The sequence below is a fragment of the Lactuca virosa genome, chromosome 1 (assembly GCF_052849685.1).
Source record: "Lactuca virosa cultivar CGN04683 chromosome 1, Lactuca_virosa_CGN04683_v6, whole genome shotgun sequence".
NCBI classification, from domain to species: Eukaryota; Viridiplantae; Streptophyta; class Magnoliopsida; order Asterales; family Asteraceae; genus Lactuca; species Lactuca virosa.
In genome coordinates, this window is record NC_136426.1 from 156393092 (window position 1) to 156416150 (window position 23059).

The following is a 23059-nucleotide window of genomic DNA, read 5'->3' on the forward strand; positions in this document are numbered from 1 at the left end:
GGTCCTTGTTCATCTCGAAAGGCCAGTAGTCCTCATAGTACCTCTGCAGTTCTGGGGACATAGTTGCCACCATGATGCATGCCACTTTGGTAGCATCATCGTAATGTTTCTTGTAGGCAGCAAGATCTTCAGGAGTAGCTTCATTCTCATCAAGCTCTTTGAGCTCCTTTTCAAGAACATATTCTTTGTTCTCGAAACGAAGAGCCATCTTGATGTTGCGCATCCAATCGTTATAGTTTGAGCCATCCATAACGACTTTGGAGCAGATATTGAGCAAAGAGAAGTTCTGGTTGGAGGAGGATGAAGCAGAAGTGTTTCCAGGAGTAGACATCTGGAAAGTTTTAGGTAGATTTCAAGATACCTTAATAGAATAACCCAAAGATATAATATCAAGGTTAGGATCCAACTATGAAGATTCACAACTTAGAAATGGGATGCCGAGATCCAAGTGCAAATTTCATAAAGGTAGGTGAATGACGATTCACCAATTCCACCATTAGACGAAACAAACGAAGTGAAATTCCTAATTCTTTTGAGATACATTGAAACTATTCAATGGCATGTTTTAATCTCAGATTATGCTCTTCTATTTGTGACTGGGATGCCGAGGATCACAAACAAGATGTGAATAACCATGCAAATGTGCTTGGTAACCTCATTATCTTTATCATTAACTATTGATGTGCTGGTAAACCACACACGCTCCATCAAAATGACAATTATGAGATACCCATTACTACTCTTTATTAGTGCCTTTTAGTGTGCTGGTTAACCACACACGCTCCACTAACGACCAATAAAGCATAATGTGCAATTTCATGGATTAGCATACTTTTCACATTTTTCCTAAAGTAACTAGAGTTGGGATTTTGAAAATAATGTTCTAGTACTTTCTTTAATATCATTATACTTTTAATGAGAAGTAGTTGTCCTATCAAATCTGTTCTGCTAACGACCCTCCACTAATCAAGGAAGCGGTGGGTGAGAGTGGACACCCATTCAACTACCATTTTATAGGCAGTTTCCTTATACCCCCCTTATAGATTAGCTTCGTGAATGAGGCATACTAGCGATTTGACTGACCATGTTCTTATACATATATAATATTAAACTTTTAATTATAGTATATATATATAAGGTGTGTTTTAAAACATTTTAAAACTTCAAGGGTTTATAAATTTCGAAATTTAAGCTATTAAATTTAAATTTAAATAAACCAATTAACTAGATTTAATATTTATCTTTTAATTAACTATTAATCAAATTATTAAATCTTGTAAGGATTATCTAATTAAATTAATCCATTAATTTAATCCTAATCCTTATCCCTCTAAATTTTGAAAATTAGGGTAAGGATAATTATCCAATTAATCTAATTAAGTAACAATTATCCAAAACAAGAAACCCTAGTTATCCTCTAGCATATTTCGAAATTTACAAGGGAGGAGGCTAGGGTTTTCAAAACCCTAACCCTAATTTCGATTAGGGTTCTTTGGAGGCTAGGGTTTTCGAAAAAACCCTTTGATCCAAAACCCTAGAAATCGAAAATTCGGCCTTTAGGGTTTAATAGCTATAAACCCTAATTTGCAATTCAACAATTGTAGCAATTCAATTTAAAACAATAATGGCTCTGATACCACTGATCGGTTTTAGGTACAACAAATAAACTAGAAACAATTCCTAAGTTCACATGCAACCTACTTTGGATCTATGTTTTGACTATTGAACATACAACTTTGAATTGCAAAAACAAGAACCCTAGAGGAGAGAGGCTAATTTCGAAATTAACAAACTAGGGTTTAGGGTTTACATACCTTTCAATTGTTATAGCAAACAATTGATATTCCCTTGATCTTGATCTTGATCTTCTTGGAAGCTTTAGCACCACAAGTGTAATGCCTCTAATGGAATCACACCCAATGACTAGCAAGAAGGAAAGTAGAAGAAGAGAGAGGAGAGGGAGTATGCAATTTCGGCCAAGGTATTCTTCCAAAGAATCAGTACACTAAAATGTGAGCCAGGAGGCTCCTTAAATAGTTGAGGGAACTAGGGTTTAGGGAAAACCCTAGTTATCCTTTGCTTAGGGCCTAAGCAAGACCCAAGGGCCTTATTCAAGCCCCTATGGACGAAATTATTAGGGTTTCCCCTAAAGATTTCGTCCACCCTCTTCCAAGGGGGTTCTAGAGCCTTCCACTCAACTATTAGATAATTGCAAACTAGTCCCTGCACCTTATAATTAATTCTTTTAACCCCAAAATCAATTCTGATTAATTTCTGGCTAACAATTAATTAAACATAATGATTTCTAATTAATATATTAATCCATTAACATATTAATAAATCATTTATATATATATATATTAATTAATCTTATAAATTAATATCTCTCCTTTCATAATTTCCTTGTCCAGTTGCTAGGTTGAGGGCAACCCAAAAGGACTGTGCTGCTATCAATTCAAGTACATACCAATTATAGTTAAGGGCTTAGACACCTAATCCAACACGTTTTACTCTCAAGTATCATCCAAGAACGTTCATATCTTCAAGAACAATCCTTTGAATCTTCATATTTTTCACCAAGAACAACCTTCTTATCTTCAAGTGACTGAAAACAGTTCAAGACCGCAAACCGTTTGCGGCCGAGAACTCCTTCGAACTGAAAACCCTTCAACACTTGTGCAATTTTCGGTAACATTTCCTAACACAAAAACAAGTGTTTTCTAACACTTTAATTAATGGTTTCACTAATTTAAATACAATTATGAGTTTAGATATTATTAGGATGTCGTTAATTCCGCGTACCTCAACTCGAGGGTCATCTTTCTTGTCTCGTTGTTCAGCACGTACACATAAACAACTGTTAGTTCATACCCCTACATTTTCACTGTTTTTAATGTTTTCAGGGGGGAATACAAGTAAAACACAAGGATTTTTGTGTTATTATACAAATGATTTCAAACAGATTAAAAACTTTTTCAATTGATACAAACCGAGAAATCACTACATTTTATAAAAATATTTAGATATTTTTATCCCTTTTGTAACATGTTGAGCATAAGGGTAGTTTTCAACATATAACCATAATCGCAAAGTTTTCAGTACAATACATAACATACAATCAGACTATGGTCAATATAGTTTAGGAACATTACAGAACTTTTACAGAATTTAATACATGAAATAAGAACATACATACAAACTACAACAGGTATAGTTTGGGATACATTACATGGTTTTACTAATTCATGAACATTACTCATAAACGAACATATAAACTATGGTAAATATAGTTTATGGTATACAATACTATTTTCCGGATACAAGAGTAGAATACTAAATAATACAGGGTTGTGAGGCACTACTTCAATTGTATCCACAGGGTACGGAACTAAATCCTATACAATATAACTAGAGTCTCCTCGAGGGAGAGCGTGAGATTTGTGTATAAATCTATACGGGACTGATAATCCCATACCTGAACTGCTAGCTACAGTTAGCCCGAAAAACCTGGGGTGACAAATTTCATAACGTTTCCGACGCCTGAAGAACGTCGTAGAGGTCACTAGGTCATATCAAGCATGGTTATACGAAACTCACAACAGTATAAACTAACCATTTTTTTACGGGATTTTAATTCTTCAAATAGTTTTATTTTAATTAATAGAACTACTATACAATACAACTGGAGGATTCCAGGGGATACAAACACATGGTTTTATTTTAAGTAATAAAACTACTATACATTACTGGTGGTATCCAGGGTTTTTATATACAACAATACTATACATTACTGGTGATATCCAGGGGTTTCATACAAAGGTTTTCATACATTACATTACTATACAGAACTAATGGTGGTATCCAAGGATTTTATACAAGAGTTTTCATACAAAACAAAACAAATACAAAATAGTTGGTGGTAACCAGGCATACATACAAATATATTCATATACAATTACTGAATACAATAACAAACATATGTTTTGGTCTTAAGGTCTAAGACTAGTTAAAGAAAATATTGGATTTTCTTAAGAAACACACAAACCTTTTCACAGATTCAAAGACAAGATTTCAGTACAAAAACATACTTATGAACTCACCAACTTAAATGTTGATACACTTTCAAAACCACTTGTATTCTCAGGGAACCGGTAGACAGGTACACCCGTAGGTTTTGAGAAGACGGAGCTTTTAGAGTCGCGTCTTTTATACTTTTTTTATACATTTTTGATGTCATACAAACTATGTATTGAATAGATGCAAATACTATATTCAATCAATGTAATGGTTATGTATTGTTGTGATACTGTACATGACGTCCTCCGCCCCCCGAACGTTTCCTCCGTTCCGGTTTGGGGGTGTGACAGATTGGTATCAGATCATTGTTATAGTGAACTAAGTATATCAAATCATACAAGATATACAACTATAAACACTATGGGGACGAAGCACTCAGAACTAAAAGTATACTTTTAAAATATAAGAATTTTATAAGAAGTATACAAGTATATATACATACCAGAAACAGTATCACAAGAAGAACAAAACAAAAGTATTTAGATGTTGAATACTACGGTTACACCTAGATAGTTATGTAATCATATATGGGATAAATATAGCCTGATCAACTATATTTATTTGAGATACGACCAACATGTGTTTGGGAGTGATAGTGGTGTTGCAACAAGTCTAAAACTTATCAAACTCTATACAAAGGAAACATTAGAACCTAACATATAGTTAAATTACTATAGGAGTATTTTATAGCACTACAATACTAGAGCCACACACGTGAAAACAAGGAAATCTTACTAATAGATCTATAATTTCTAAGTGTATGCATCTAAAATATATATAAGTAAGATTTCAAAGACTCAGAATAGGTGGTTTAACTTTACTTCCTGTTCCTTGTTTGGTTGTGGACTTAGAGTAGGATCACTTGGTCGAAGGTCTATTTGATCTTAGTTATATATAGATGGTATACACTATGTCATTATAGGAGGATTTAGGCACGAACCACACTATAAAAATTCATTCCAAGTGTTGTTGTTAATTTCATGGCGATTGCTTACTTGTATTAGTAGACCTCGTCTGTAAATCGCTTAATAGAACACTATATCTGTCAGGATTAGATATATCTCGTTCAGCATCACCTGACTCATGACCCTATAGAGGACTTATTGTTACTTTCTCTTTAATTATTTTAGAGAAAGATGGATCCAAAGAAGTCCAATAAAAAGAAAACCAACACTTAGACAGATCCACCACCACCACCCCAATTTGATACTGCTGTCTTCCATGCAGCAGTAACCGCCGATGTGGCTGCCGCCATGTCACAGATCAATAATAGCGGTACTAGCAGGTCGGGTAGTGGTATCATTCCCCTTAACCTCAGAGGTAGCCAAGGACACCCTACAGAGTGTTCCTATAAGGATTCACAACCGCTAAACCCAAATCCTTCCATGGCACTGGAGGTGTCATATCCCTAACTCGTTGGGTCGAAAAGACCGAATCAATATTTGAGATTTGTGTGTGCCCCGAGTCGAACAAAGTAAAATTTGCAGCATTCACCTTCACAGATAGAGCTCTAACTTGGTGGAACAGCCAAGTCAAGTCCCTAACTCTTCTAGTAGCCAATGCTATGAGTTGGGACGATTTGAAAGAACTGATGCTTGTTGAATACTGCCTGAGGGGCGAGATGCAGAAACTGGAGTAGGAGCTCTGCAACTTGAAGATGAAGGGTTCCGACATTGCTGCTTACACTGCAAGGTTCAGTGACCTGGCTCTACTTTGTCCCGGGATGGTGACCCCGGAGAGCAAGAAAGTAGAGAGGTATATCTGGGGACTAACTCACCCAACTCAAGGGAATGTTCTAGCTGCTAAACCTCTTACCTTCGACAGTTCCAAGCGTCTGGCACAAACACTGATAGATCATGGAGATAGCCAAGACTCCATGACAGTCATTCCTGAACAGCCCAAGGAGAGTGGCAGCAAGAAAAAGTTCTGGAACAAAAGAAAGGGGCAAACTTCGCAAGAGCCCTCGAAGAAACAGCAAATAGTGGCAGTTCACGTTGCTACCGTTCCTGCTGCTATTCCTACTACTCAAACACCTCCCAGTCGATATGCTGGGAATCTGTCGAGGTGTGAAAAATGCAATTTCCATCACCACGGGCCTTACCGTGAGATGCAGTGCAGTAATTGCAACAAGAAGGGGCAGACAACCCGTTTTTGTAAGACACCAGCACAACCAACCAACCAAACCCCCGGAGCTGGAGTAGGCCAAGCCTGCTATGGATGTGGTGAAACCGGTCACTACAACACGGATTGCCCGAAGGCAAGAAATGTTAGCAACACAGGGAGAGTGATGACAATAGGTCAGGAGGAAGCAATAGCTGATCCTACCGTAGTCACGGGTACATTCCTACTCGATAACTCTTATGCATGCATTCTCGTTGATAGTGGTGCGGAGAGGAGATTTGTTAGCCATAAATTCAAACACCTACTCAAACACAAACCACAATCACTAAACGAAACGCTCACCGTCGAGATGGCTAATGGGAAGAAAGAGAGCGCTAACGACATATTCTAGGTTGTACCCTTACTCTAAACGACCACTCTTTTCCATTGACCTTATGCCGGTCTCCATAAAAAGCTTTGATGTCATCATCAGCATGGATTGGTTGAGCCCCAATCATGCTGATATTGTTACAAAAAAGCCATTCACCTTAATCTACCTAATGGCGAAGCCCTTGTTATCTACGGCGACTAACTCAGCACAAACCTTTGCATCGTTTCGTGCATCAAAGCCCAAAAATACCTGCGAAAGGAGTGTCACGCATTCTTGGCTCATGTGGTTAACGAAAAACAAGAAGTTAAAGACCTCGAGAGCATCCCCGAAGTCTATAACTTTCCTGATATCTTCCCCGAAGATCTTCCAGGAGTTCCTCCTCAACGCCAAGTAGAGTTCCGAATCGACTTAATCCCTGGAGCTACCCCTGTAGCCAAATCCCCGTATCGTCTAGCTCCAATGGAGATGCAGGAATTATCCAGTCAACTACACGAACTGCTCAGTAAGGGATTTATTAGACCAAGCTTCTCACCCTGGGGAGCACCAGTCCTGTTCGTTAAGAAGAAGGATGGATCTTTCCAAATGTGCATAGATTATCGCAAACTGAACAAGCTTACTATTAAGAAGCGATACCCTCACCCACGTATAGATGACCTCTTCGATCAACTCCAAGGAGCCAGTTACTTTTCAAAGATAGACCTGAGATCAGGTTATCACCAGTTTCGAGTCCATGAGAATGATGTTCCCAAAACAGCATTCCAAACTCTTTATGGTCACTACGAGTTTCTAGTAATGCCCTTTGGCCTAACCAATGCACCCGCGATATTCATGGATCTAATGAATCGGGTGTGTTGAATCTTCATAGACGAACTCATGATAGTTCATAGATAATATACTCATCTATTCACGAAGCGAGGAAGAACATAGTCAACACTTGAGACAAGTTCTAGAAACTTTACGGGCGGAGAAGTTTTACGCTAAATTCTCAAAGTGCGAGTTTTGAATTAGGAAAGTAAGTTTCCTTGGTCACGTGGTCAGTGAAGAAGGCATATACGTGGACCCCTCCAAAATTAAGGCAATCGAGAATTGCTCAGCACCGAGAACACCCACATAGATCTGCCAATTTTTCGGACTTGCTGGCTACTATCGCAGATTTATACAAAATTTATCTAGAATCGCTAAACCGCTTACTACCTTGACTCAGAAGGGTGTAACTTTTAGTTGGGGAGAACAACAAGACACTGCGTTCCAAACTCTGAAGCAAGCCCTGTGCAACACACCTATCTTGTCTCTTCCTAAAGGGACAGAAGACTTCGTAGTCTACTATGATGCATATAATCCGAGGCTAGGCTGTATGCTTATGCAGCGAGGAAAGGTTATTGACTATGCCACGAGACAGCTAAAGACACACGAAGTCAACTACACTACTCACGATCTTGAATTGGGAGCAGTGGTCTTCGCACTAAAAATCTGGAGACATTACCTTTATGGTACCAAGTGCACCATATTCACCGACCACAAAAGCCTTCAGCATATCTTTCACCAGAAAGAACTTAACATAAGACAACAACGATGGGTGGAGCTCCTCATGTCACATCCCGTTTAATTAATAAATAAATAGATAAAATTTATTAAAGAGTAACAGCCCTAAAATCCGTAATATTCAGCGAGATGTTGGTTTTGGGAGTCAAATGTTATAAATGGGATTATTCGGGGGTTAAACTATAATTTTGGGACTATTTTGTAAAGATTTTTACAAGACAAGGGGTAGTTGGTAAGTATCGGACCTATTATGAACAGATTTTGAGAACTAAGGGTTGTTTAGTAAATTACAGATTTAATTTGAAAAGGATTTTAGAAGTGGGGGTATGTTTGGTAATTTTTAGGGCTTATTATGTAAGGAATTTATGGAATCAGGGGTTAAAAGGTAACATTTGGGTTTAAATTGGAAAAGATTTGGAGGGGAGGGGCCGATATTGTAAAATGGGTAGAAGTTGGTTGAAACACGGGTGAACCCGTCACCCTCTCATGCAGCCCCCATATATAAGGGTAACACTAACCCTAACCCTAGCTGTGTTTACAGCCGCCACCCTCTCAACCCTCCTTCTCCTCCGGCCGCCAACCTTGTATCTCCCATCACCGGCTGCCGCCTAGTCGATTCCGAGCACCGCCACTACAATCTCGCTGCCGGAAAAGTCGTGAATAGACGATGAAGAATCGTTGCGCACCGAGGATGAGTTGTGAACCCCCGATGCAAGGCCCGGAACGATTGGGGGTTGTTGCCGCTGCTCGCCTCCGTGAAGAAGACAAAGATCGAACGAACGCCCTCCTCCGTCGCTGATGTTACTGTTGCTCGTTTCATTCTTTCTTCTCAGAGCTTCGGTGATTCACGCAGCCACAACTCGCCGTCGCCGCCTGTGCAACTCTCATGTTGCTCCGGTCACCGTTTATCGCCCCAAAGGACTGCCATGTTCGTGTTTCACATGGGTTCGAGTGTGATGTTGCTTTAAGTCTGAGTGGTGTGCGTTATTTCGTGGGTGTGTACTGGAGTGTTCATGTGGTTGCTGTATTGCGAGGATTATTGGGGCGATTTGGGACGGAAAACCCACCGCCACCACCTCAAGGTGGTGGCTGCCACCACTTCTGTCGTCGCCGAACGCCACCAGGTTGGTGGTTGTGCTACTGTTCCGAGTATAGGGTGTGAGTGTGTTATTTGTTTGATGTAGAGTTGGCGTTGTTTGGCTGGAAAACCCAAGAATAGCCACCACCACCACCGTGAGGTGGTGGCTGCCGCCATGCGCCACCTCCGGCCACTACAAGGTGGCTGTGTGTGTGTGTGATTAGTTTGTTTAGTGTGTTTATTTTGGGATTAGAGTTTGTAAAATGTAATCATAAATTGGAATAATGAAAAAGGAACGCTAACCATCACCGTGAGGTGGTAGCTGCCGCCTCCTGCCGCCGTGTCGGGTGGCGGTGTGCCTCGTTGATGTTGTGATTCGGTTTGGATGTTTGGACAAGGGACTAAAACCTTATTGGGCCTTGTCATCCCTAATGGGCCCAATGAAGCCTAATGGGCTTAGTGAAAACCCTAATGGGTCTAATTGACCCTAATTGACCCAATAAAACCTTAATGGGCTTAATGATATTCTAGTGGGTCTAATAGACCCAATAAAGCCCTAATTGACCTAAAAGCCCAACAAATTGATAAATGGGCTAGTATTTGGGTTGCAAACCCTAATTAGGGTTTGGAAAACCCGAATGCCAATAAAACCTTGATTTTAAGAATTAATCGGGACACATACAGGAAATATTAATAGTTTGAAATATTAAATAATAATCATTGGAAAAGATTAATCTGAGCAATATTGGACTTAATGGATTAAGTCCTTAATGGGTTAAGTTGGAAACTTAACCCTAATCATCATTTTATGTGAAACCCTAATTTCACTTGGGCGTTAAGTTGGGCCTTTCAATTGGGCCTTGATGATTGGGTTATTAAAGGGCCATCCAAGATCAAGCAAATGGACTAGAATAATTAATGGGCTTTGAGGTAAGGACCGTATGGGAGTTGGGCCCAATTTGGAAAATTAGGCCATAGACGGGCCGTAGTTTGGGCCTTAATGGTTATATAATTTTGGGCCTTAGAATAAGATCATGTATAGGCTTGGGTCCAATTTGGAAAATTGGGCCATATGTCGGGTTTTGATTCCTAGTTGACCTTGGGCCTAAGGATTGGGCCTTGGGCTTGAATAAGCCAAGCTTGGGGTAATGTAGTAATTATCCAAAGTATGTACTTATGGTTATGTAGTGGAACCCAATTATTAATTGGGTGTTATTTGGTGTTGACAGTTCGGGAATCTGTCATCCAGTAGTTGGGGTTGAGTCTGCGGAACTTCAGCAGTGTGGGATTGAGTCTGCGGGACTTCAGCAATGCCAGGTGATTCTGCTCACCATACCAATGGGTATAAGGCACCAATGCCGGCCTATTTTATGATATATGATACACTAATTGAAGTGGTATTATGTTGCATGTTAGGTGGCTATGTGATAGGGAGTATGCTAATGATTATGTGGTATGCTAATTGATTTTGTGGTACGTGATATGCTATTGGTCTTTGTAATACTTGCATGGAAGACCTCGGGGGTTCCCGGGGCACATAGGTGTAAGACCTTGGAGGGTTTCCTTGGCATCCAAGGTCAAGACCTCTGGGGGTTCCCGAGGCACTTCGGTGTAAGACCTTGGAGGGTTTCCTTGGCATCTTAGGTCAAAGACCTCGGGGGGTTCCTGAGGCATTGGGCTAATACCATGTGGGGGTTCCCATGGCACCCGGTGTAAGACCCTGGAGGGTTTCCAGGGCTTCCCTATATGTTTATATGCATGGCTGGTGTAATTGATATGATTTGCGTGAGTATGTGAATAAGACCTTAGAGGGTTTCCATGGCATCTTTATATGTGTATATGCATGCTTATGCGATTGTTACTATTTAGGTAGCCGTTATAGCTGATATGGATTATGTGGATATTTGGATTGTGTGGGGGTATGCTCTTCGGAACTCAGTAAGCTTCATGCTTAAGGTTTATAGTTTTGGTTTTAGGTATTACGTTCAAAGGAAAGGAGTCGGCTTGGTCGCAGCGCATCACACTATGTTTCCGCACCTAAGATCTTTGGGATTATACTCTGATATTATTTATGGTGACATGTTTGTTTATTTACACACTGGTTTTGACATGAGTTAATATTATGAATGTTTTTATACTAATAGTTTATATAATTACACAATTAAAAATGAAATTATTACCCTTGATTTTTGGGTCGTTACAAGTTGGTATCAGAGCCTTGGTTTGAGGGATTCGGGCACACTCTCGGGTGTATCTAAACTCAAAAGGACTTGGTATGAAAATTTTCAAAAGTAAAACCCTTTTTTTTAAAAGAAGTTTGAAAAGAATTTGAAAAGAGAACAGAGCTTTGAAAAGAACAAAGTGTGTGATGCGAGCAATCAGCCGAGCTCAAGTAAGTTTCCCATAATACCCACATATGTTGTCTGTTATGATTTGATTATGAATCTGTGAATCGCATGCTAGTTAGGGCTAGGGGAGATGCCTGTGTATGTTGAATGAGCTGGTAGACTTGCATGCTAGTGCTGAGTAGTCAGCAATAGGTTGGCCTGATATGTGATGCTTGTAGCCGCGAGAATACTGGATGCCATGCTGTAATGAGAATGATAATTAGTATTTGTAACTGCTATGTGTATGCTTTTAAAATTGTATATGGTTAGGATCTTATAGCCTTAGAATAATTAATTTGGCCTTATTTCCTGTTCCTTATTTGGTTGTGGTCCTAGGGTAGAGTATATTATTCGACAGTCTATTAGATCATGTTCTGTGTATAACTTGCATGCATGAGGCAGCCGATAGTGAGGATAGATGGATGTGGACAGTGCGAGTCGCGACATGTGGGCGGAATGTTCTATGATAGATCTTTGGATCGGAGTGCTATTGCACGAATGCTGCTTGCTTTGTGCTTTGTGGAACTCTTAAGTGATGGGAGTCAGCTACTAAGTGGATGTGATGATATCCAGAAGGTGGATGGCTAGCATCATGGGGAGTTCTTCAGCAGCTGATGGCATGGCGAGGTCAGGAACCTAGGAAAGCCTAGGATATGATTCAGCAGGATTAGTGAGACTTGGGTGCATCAGTCTGAGGAAGTGACTTGGAGGATTCGGGAGGATTGCCGATTGGATAGGTGTGGAAGGTAGTATTGGGCTCGTACTGCTGCAAGCACAGGATCCATACTCGAATCGGTGAGAGTCTTGGAGAATCTGAGAAGCTTTAGGGAAGAGTTTGTGACCCAGTTTGGGGACAGAGGATGTTCCAGTGTTGCAGCTTAGCCATTGGCAAGTGAGCTGGTGAGCGTGGCAGGGTGTCAGACCCTGAATGATATTATTTCCAAGAAGTTACAGATTCGATATCGATTTGGAGCACCCTGGAAAGAGAGGTTCGTGCCAGGTGCGTATAGTAGTTTGTCCCGGGAAGAGACCCCTGACTTCTGATCATCGGGTGAAAGGCCAGCAGGGCCAGAGTCAGTACAGCACGTACGGGAAAGTGCACAAGGGAGTTTGTCGCTCCAAGGGTTTAGGCTACTACAGGGTAGCGGGGTTGGTCATGTCAGCAGAAGGTGATCAGTATTCCTCCAGATGTTGCGGGTATGTCATCTTCTATTGTTGCTAGATGGATGTTGGGAATACATATCGCTTTGGAATTGTGAGTAAGTTTGGATAAGTCAGACCCTGGGTCGGTTTTCTGCTAGTGTCTGGGTTATCAAGGATCATATATGCCATCCTGCATGCCGAAAAATCCTTGATGAACCCACAGAGGGACGCATCTTATGGAGTGGGCTCTGCTTGTACCGTTATCACTCCGGATCTTTGTCGGGATCTGTGCAGGAGTATTATTTAGAGGATACTCGGTCAGGGTTAGAGCGATAGTTCTTCAGTGAAGTCAACGTTCAGTGGTTCTATCATAGTTCAGGTATGGTCGACAATTGCCTATGGAGGAACTTTGGAGTTCAAGGCACTACTATTGCTCAGATAGGATTAGTAGCACGAAGATGGTGATGTCAGTTGCGAGTGTTAGATGCATAAGTGGTTGGTCATCGGATGTTCTATAGAATTGTATTTTCGCATGGGTTGTGTACGGTTAGAGTTCAGTGGTGCTGCGAGATTGGGAGTGGGAACGAGGAATCGTCAGTCAGAGTGAGGATAGAGCCTCTAGTTATCAGCATGGGAGGTGGATTGAGGTGTTAGACTGGACCAGATTTCCAGAGTACTCATCAAGATTTCCGAGGATGGGCGATCTCAAGGTTTAACCGGTGATTAATCGCTAGCATTGGTAAGCACAGGTTATCATCAGTGGGATATTAGAAAGTGAGAAGGATTCGAAATCCTTCAATTCTCGTGTTCCGTGAAGACTTAGTCAAATCTAAGTGGGGGAGTGACTTTTTGTAAACTTCTCCAAATGTGAGTTCTGGTTGCGCGAGGTGCAATCTCTTGGGCACCTTGTCAACCAGAAGGGTATTCTGGTCGATCCGGCCATGATAGAGGCGGTGATGCAGTGGGAGATTCCAAGGTCTCCATCTGAGATTCGGAGTTTCCTGGGTCTAGCGGGTTATTACCGGGTATTTATGCGGGACTTCTCCAAGATTGCAGTTCTTTTGGCCCGACTGACCAAGAAGTCGGTGGCCTTTCGTTGGGGGCCTGAGCAGCAGGCAGCCTTCGAGACTCTCAGATAGCGGTTGTGCGAGGCACCGATTCTCACCTTGCTAGGGGGTGTAGATGATTTCGTGGTTTTCTGTGATCCTTTGATCACTGGTATGGGTGCGGTACTGATACGGTGGGGTCACGTGATAGCAGGTTTCGGGAACCAGGTTAGAGTTCCGGTCAGGACTCAAGTTCAGTGGTGTGTTAGGTCGAGTGCATGTTCGACCCGGTTTGGAAAGTGTTGTAAGACTACGGGGGTAGCCGTAGCATTCACTAGTAGTCAGATTGTATGGAAAGTGTTGTAAGACTACGGGGGTAGCCGTAGCATTCACTAATGGTCAGTTAGTACGGAAAGTGTTGTAAGACTGCGGGGTATCCGTAGCATTCACTGGCGGCCAGATAGTGATAGAGTGTCGTGAGACTGCGGGTGTAGCCGTAGCACACTAGGTTGATTGATAGCATGAGCGCGTTGTTAGGACGCAGAAGGAACAGCAGTACCTACCAGTTCGGGTGTAGCAATGAGGATATGGAAAATCCAGGCGTTGGATTTCAGAATTTCCCAGATGGATTAGATCTGGTTGAGACAGTGATAAGCCTGTAGGATTACCCCTACAGTCATGAGATCAGGGAAGTAATGGACTGCGTAAGGTCATTTGGTATATTAGGCTACCATTGGTCGGGTAGCAATCACCTTTAGCCTTGGATTCGGTAACGTCAGGATTCGACGCGGGGACCCGGTCGGTTGGATCGGAAGGTTGTTAGAGCCACAATGGCATGATAGCTAGTGACAACTAGTTTCAGAGAAGGATTTCGTTCAGAAGTCATGTAGAGAGATAGTGTATGAGTCTTTCGGCTCCGTAGTCGGGTTGGAACCCGATATTTCAGAGGACTGATGGATGAATTGAGACCAGGAAGGTCTCGATAGATTCAGGGAAGCAGCTATGTAGCAGCATACTTGTTCAGGCAGTCAGTGATTGGTCAGTTTCAGCCTTGGGTCGGTGATCCTGTTTATAGTAAGAACCTCGAGTTATCAGAAGTTGAGTAATCGGTTGAGGGATAAACAGACTAGATTCAACGATAATGATTCAGTATGAGTGGTCTTTTAGGGAGTCAGACCACCTCGAGACTGCAGATTTCAGATGGAGTAGATGCGATTTTTTTGCAAGGGATTCGTTCACCTGTGGATTTTAGGGCTTTACGAAGATTGGTCACGGCTACCATGGGAAGGATAGGGTGTGCCCATGGTGATGGCTATGTCACTAGAGTGGTTGGGCGTGTAGGGATTGGTAAGGAATGATTTCGAGGACGAAATCTAATTTAAGTGGGAGAGAGTTGTAACATCCCGTTTAATTAATAAATAAATAGATAAAATTTATTAAAGAGTAACAGCCCTAAAATCTGTAATATTCACCGAGATGTTGGTTTTAGGAGCCAAATGTTATAAAAGGGATTATTCGGGGGTTAAACTGTAATTTTGGGACTATTTTGTAAAGATTTTTAGAAGACAAGGGGTAGTTGATAAGTATCGGACCTATTATGAAAAGATTTTGAGAAATGAGGGCTGTTTAGTAAATTACAGATTTAATTTGAAAAGGATTTTAGAAGTGGGGGTATGTTTGGTAATTTTTAGGGCTTATTATGTACAGAATTTATGAAATCAGGGGCTAAAACCGTACACGGGTGAACCCGTCACCCTCTCATGTAGCCCCCATATATAAGGGTAACACTAACCCTAACCCTAGCTGTGTTTACAGCCGCCACCCTCTCAACCCTCCTTCTCCTCCGGCCGCCAACCTTGTATCTCCCATCACCGGCTGCCGCCTAGTCGATTCCGAGCACCGCCACTACAATCTCGCTGCCGGAAAAGTCGTGAATAGACAATGAAGAATCGTTGCACACCGAGGATGAGTTGTGAACCACCGATGCAAGGCCTGGAACGATTGGAGGCTGTTGCCGCTGCTCGCCTCCGTGAAGAAGACGAAGATCGAACGAACGCCCTCCTCCGTCACTGATGTTACTGTTGCTCGTTTCATTCTTTCTTCTCGGATCTTCGGTGATTCACGCAGCCACAACTCGCCGCCGCCGCCTGTACAACTCTCATGTTGCTCCGGTCACCGTTTATCGCCCAAAGGACTACCATGTTCGTGTTTCACATGGGTTCGAGTGTGCTGTTGCTTTAAGTCCGAGTGGTGTGCGTTATTTCGTGGGTGTGTGGTCGAGTGCTCATGTGGTTGCTATATTGCGAGGATTATTGGGGAGATTTTGGACGGAAAACCCACCGCCACCACCTCAAGGTGGTGGCTGCCACCACATCTTCCGCCGCCGAACGCCACCAGGTGGGTAGTTGTGCTACTGTTCCGAGTATAGGGTGTGAGTGTGTTATTTGTTTGGTGTAGGTTTGGGATTGTATGGCTGGAAAACCCAAGAACAGCCACCACCACCACCACCACCACCGTGAGGTGGTGGCTGCCGCCATGCGCCACCGTCGGCCACCACAAGGTGGCTGTGTGTGTGTGTGTGTGTGATTAGTTTTTTTAGTGTGTTTATTTTGGGATTAGAGTTTGTAAAATGTAATCATAAATTGGAATAATGAAAAAGGAACCCTAACCACCACCGTGAGGTGGTGGCTGCCGCCACTGGTCGCCGTGTCGGGTGGTGGTGTGCCTCGTTGATGTTGTGATTTGGTTTAGATGTTTGGACAAGGGACTAAAACCCTACTGGGCCTTGTAAGCCCTAATGGGCCCAATGAAGCCAAATAGGCTTAGTGAAAACCCTAATGGGTCTAATGGATCCTAATTGACCCAATAAAACCGTAATAGGCTTAATGATATTCTAGTGGGTCTAATAGGCCCAATAAAGCCCTAATTGACCTAAAAGCCCAACAAATTGATAAATAGGCTAGTATTTGGGTTGGAAACTCTGATTAGGGTTTGGAAAACCCTAATGCCAATAAAACCCTAATTTTGAGAATTAATCGGGACACACACACGGGAATTACTAATAGTTTGAAATATTAAATAATAAACATTGGCAAAGATTAATCTAAGCAATATTGGACTTAATGGATTAAGTCCTTAGTGGATTAAGTCCTTAATGGGTTAAGTTGGTAACTTAACACTAATCCTCATTTTATGTGAAACCCTAATTTCACTTGGGCCTCAAGTTGGGCCTTTCTATTGGGCCTTGATGATTGGGTTATTAAAGGGTCATCCACGATCAAGCAAATGGACTAGAATACTTAATGGGCTTTGAGGTAAGGCCCGTATGGGAGTTGGGCCCAATTTGGAAAATTGGGCCATAAATAGGCCGTAGTTTGGGCCTTAATGGTTATATGATTTTGGGCCTTAGAATAAGATCATATATAGGCTTGGGTCCAATTTAGAAAATTGGGCCATGTGTCGGGCTTTGATTCCTCGTTGACCTTGGGCCTAAGGATTCGGCCTTGGGCTTGAATAAGCCAAGCTTGGGGTAATGTAGTAATTATCCAAAGTGTGTACTTATGGTTATGTAGTGGAACCCAATTATTAATTGGGTGTTATTTGGTGTTAACAGTTCGGGAATCTGTCTTCCAGCAGCTGGGGTTGAGTATACGGGACTTCAGCGGTGTGGGATTGAGTCTACGGGACTTCAGCAGTGCCAGGTGAGTCTCCTCACCATACCAATGGGTCTAAGGCACCAATGCCGGCCCATTTTATGATATATGATACACTAGTTGAAGTGGTATTATGTTGCATGTTAGCTGGCTATGTGATAGGGAGTATGCTAATGATTATGTGGTATGCTAATTGATTTTGTGGTACGTGATATGCTATTGGTCTTTGTGATACTTACATGGAAGACCTCGGGGGGTTCCCGGGGGACTTAGGTGTAAGACCTTGGAGGGTTTCCTTGGCATCCAAGGTCAAGACCTCGGGGGGTTCCCGAGGCACTTAGGTGTAAGACCTTGGAGGGTTTCCTTGGCATCCTAGGTCAAAGACCTCGGGGGGTTCCCAAGGCATTAGACTAAGACCATGTGGGGGTTCCCATGGCACCCGGTGTAAGACCCGGAAGGGTTTCCAGGGCTTCCCTATATGTTTATATGCATGGCTGGTCTAATTGATACGATTTGCGTGAGTATGTGAATAAGACTTTGGAGGGTTTCCATGGCATCTTTATATGTGTATATGTATGCTTATGCGATTGTTACGGTTTATGTAGCCGTTATAGCTGATATGGATTATGTGGATATTTGGATTGTGTGGGGTATGCTGTGGGGAACTCACTAAGCTTCGTGCTTACGGTTTATAGTTTTGGTTTCAGGTATTACATTCAAAGGAAAGGAGTCGGCTTGGTCGCAGCGCATCACACTATGTTTCCGCACCTGGGATCTTTGGGATTATACTCTGATATTATTTATGGTGACATGTTTGTTTATTTACACACTGGTTTTGACATGAGTTAATATTATGAATGTTTTTATACTAATGGTTTATATAATTACACTATTAAAAATGAAATTTTTACCCTTGATTTTTGGGTCGTTACAACTCAATGATTACGAATGCGAAATTCGATATCATCCCGGTAAAGCCAATGTAGTAGCGGATGCCCTTAGTCGAAAGGAGTACTCAGGTCATCGGGTAAAGGCACTAACCATGACAATACATTCACATCTATCCACACAAATCAAGAAGGCTTAGCAAGAAGCTTTGAAGTCGGATAATGTGGCAGGTGAAGCCTTGAGAGGAATGGAGAAGAACATAGAAATCAAGGGTGAAGGATTTCGTTACTTCATGAATCGGATCTGGACACCGAAGTTTGGTGGCTACAGAGATGTTGTCATGAATGAAGCCCATAAGACTTGATATTTTGTCCACCCAGGTTCAGATAAGATGTATCTGGATCTCAAGAAACTGTATTGGTGGCCAAACATGAAAGCAGAGATTGCTACCTACGTGGGCAAGTGCCTAACTTGTGCCAAAGTCAAGGTAGAATACCAAAAGCCCTCAGGTTTACTTCAACAGCTAGAAATACATGAGTGGAAGTGGGAGCGGATTACGATGGACTTCATAACCAAGTTACCCAAGACTACGGGTGGTCATGACACAATTTGGCTAATCGTCGATAGATTAACCAAATCTGCCCACTTCCTACCAATTAAACAGACAGACAAGATGGAGAAGCTAACCCGAACATACATCTGAGAGATTGTACGGATGCATGGTGTGCCTATATCTATTATCTCGGATAGAGATAGTAGATTCACCTCGAGATTTTGGCAGTCACTTCAGAAGGGTCTTGGAACTAGGTTGGACATGAGCACAACTTACCATCCTCAAACTGACGGGAAGAGTGAGAGAACATTTAAACCCTAGAGGACATGTTGAGAGCATGTGTGATTGACTTTGGTAAATCTGGTCGAGTTTTCATATAACAACAGCTATCACACTAGCATCAAGGTTGCTCCATTTGAAGCCCTTTACGGCCGTAAGTGCAGATCCCCTCTGTGATGAGCTGAGGTGGGTGACACGCAGCTAGCTAAGGGGCAACTCTCTGAAAGCACTCTCACTAGTCCGGAAATCATTTGAGAGACCATAGAAAATATTGTGCAAATCCGAGAGCGACTGAAAGCCTCTAGAGATAGACAAAAGAGCTACGCAGATAAGATACGAAAACCCTTGGAATTCCAGATTGTTGACCACGTTCTATTGAAGGTCTCTCCCTGGAAGGGAATGATACGCTTCAGAAAGCATGGAAAGCTAAATCCAAGATACATCGGGCCATTCGAAATCCTCGCTAGAATCATCCCCGTAGCTTACAAACTTCGTCTACCACAAGAACTTAACAAGTACATTCCGTCATCCACGTGTCAAACCTAAGGAAGTGTCTAGCCGACGAGACTCTTGTAATTCCACTCTATGAAATCGAGATAAACGAGAGCCTTAACATCGTGGAAGAACCAGTAGAAATAATGGATACGGAAGTCAAACGAACGAAACAAAGTCGCATACCAATAGTGAAGGTTCGCTAGAATACCAAGCGGGGACCTGAATTCACTTGGGAGTGAGAGGATCAAATGAAACAAAAGTATCCACATTTTTTCCCTAGTCCATAGTCTACTCCCTATAGAACGAATTTTGGAACGCAATTCCCTCTAACGGGGGGATAATGTAACAACTCGTTACTTTCCGGGTCAAAAAAAGTCAAATCTGATAAAAAAAATTCGGGTCTTTATTTATTTCGTTAAGTTCGTGAGGATTAGAAAATAATTTAAATTATATAAATAAATTTTATATAAGATTATATAAGTTTTCGGAATCAAAAACACTCGAAAAACCCAGATTTTTCCCTTGAAACCACAAAACTCGTGACAACATACTATTTGCAGCCGAAAACCCTGTTTGCGGCCGAAAACCCCTTTTTCGGCCTAAAAACCAACCGTATGTAAGTTGTTCACGCGAAAACTTAGTCATTTCTCACATTTCCACCCGAAAATACTCTCGTTTTGCTCTCAAGTATCATCCAAGAACGTTCATATCTTCAAGAACAATCCTTTGAATCTTCATATTTTTTACCAAGAATACCAAGAACAGCCTTCATATCTTCAAGTGACCGAAAACAGCTCAAGACCGCAAACCATTTACGGCCGAGAACCGTTTTCGGCCGAGAACCCCTTTAGACCGAAAACTCCTTCGAACCGAAAACCCTTCAACACTTGTGCAATTTCCGGTAACATTTCTTAACACAAAAACAAGTGTTTTCTAACACTTTAATTAATGGTTTCACTAATTTAAATACAATTATGTGTTTAAATATTATTAGGATGTCGTTAATTCCGCGTACGTCAACTCGAGGGCCATCTTTCCGGTATCGCTGTTGAGCACGTACACATAAACAACTGTGAGTTCATACCCTTACATTTTCACTGTTTTTAATGTTTTCAGGGGGAATACAAGTAAAACACTAGGATTTTTGTGTTATTATACAAACGATTTCAAACAGATTAAAAACTTTTGCAATTGATACAAACCGAGAAATCACTACATTTTATAAAAATATTTAGATATTTGTATCCCTTTTGTAACATGCTGAGCATAAGGGTAGTTTTCAACATACAACCATAATTGCAAAGTTTTCAATACAATACATAACATACAATCAGACTTTAGTCGATATAGTTTAGGAACATTACAGAACTTTTACAGAATTCAATACATGAAACAAGAACATACATACAAACTATAACAAGTATAGTTTGGGATACATTACATGGTTTTACTAATTCATGAACATTACTCAGAAATGAACATATAAACTATGGTAAATATAGTTTATGGTATACAATACTATTTTCCGGATACAAGAGTACAATACTAAATAATTATTTAAGTATAATTATTTTTACTCTACAAGTTATACATACAGTTTTCAAGTACAAGAGAACACTGCTACACCACACGTAAACTAGTTAATACAGAGTTTTGAGGCACTACTTCAGTTTTATCCACCATGCTACGGAACTAAATCTTATACAATATAATCAGAGTCTCCTGGAGGGAGAGCATGAGATTTGTGTATAGATCTATACGGGACTGTCAATCTCATAACTGAACTGCTAGCTACAGTTAGGCTGGCAGGCTTGGGGTGACAAATGTCATAACGTTTCCGACGCCTGAAGAACGTCGTAGAGGTCACTAGGTCATATCAAGCATGGTTATACGAAACTCACAAGAGTGTAAACTAACCATTTGTTTACGGGATTTCAATTCTTCAAATAGTTTTATTTTAATTAATAAAACTACTATACAATACAATTGGAGGATTCCAGGGGATACAAACACATGGTTTTATTTTAAGTAATAAAACTATTATACATTACTGGTGGTATCTAGGGTTTTCATACAGAACAATAATATACATTACTGGTGATATCCAGGGGTTTCATACAAAGGTTTTCATACAGTACATTACTATACATAACTAATGGTGGTATCCAGGGATTTTATACAAGAGTTTTCATACAAAACAAAACAATACAAAATAGCTGGTGGTAAGCAGGCATACATACAAATATATTCATATACAATTACAGAATACAGTAACAAACATACATTTTGGTCTTAAGGTCGAAGACTACTTTTCTCTACTAAAGAAACATTTAATTTTCTTGAGAAACATACAAACCTTTTCACAGATTCAAAGACAAGATTTCATTACAAAAACCTACTTATGAACTCACCAACTTAAATGTTGATACACTTTCAAAACCACTTGTATTCTCAGGGAACCGGTAGACATGTACACATGCACGTTTTGAGAAGACGGAGCTTTTAGAGTCGCATCTTTTATACTTTTTGTTATACATTTTTGATGTCATACAAACTATGTATTGAACAGAGGTAAATACTATATTCAATCAATGCAATGGTTGTGTTTGATTTGATTGCTATTATACAATTTTTGTGATACTGTACACAACGTCCTACGCCCCCGAACGTTTCTGCCGTTCCGGTTTGGTGTGTGATAGATGATGATGAAGATGTTATGGATTTATTAGATCGTTTATGGATTAAAACGTTAAAACGGTACGTTTATGGATTAGATTATTTATGTAATGTATATATTTTGTTTTAGAGAAATAAAATATCATCCTACCTTTTGTTTTGATGTGTATTAGAATCGAATAACAAGTACGTAATCAATCACAGAAAACAGAAAGAACACATCGAGTAAATAAGATCTGATTGGCTCGTATTTTGTATGTAAAGAGTACAAGAGTTTAAGAGTGTTTACAGCAACGAAGAGCACAAAAGTTACTCTCGACTCTAATACTTACCCTATTTATAGGGTATTACAGACACAACAAAAATTACAAGGACCAAATGTTCTAGTTTGAATTTGACATGTGCCTTGTATATACATACAGTGTCGAAATCAGTCTGATTTCACACCTTTACAAAATTAAAGTGTTTCAACTTCTCACTAACTACATCTCGACCTCTACAATCTCCCCCTTAGTGAGAGTAGTCGAAATTACACCATAAGCTTAAAGTCTATAGTAGTACATTGCGAACCTCCATATACCACAAAATCGTCTTTCGAATCTCTGCCTTGTCTCCAGCTTCATTTCTCTTGCAGTTATTGATGTGAATAAATAGATTGGTATATTGAGCATACGTATACCTCTCTAAATCAATAACTTGAAACAAGAATTTTGTCACCTTCCCATTCTTGTTCTTCCCTCGAAATATAACC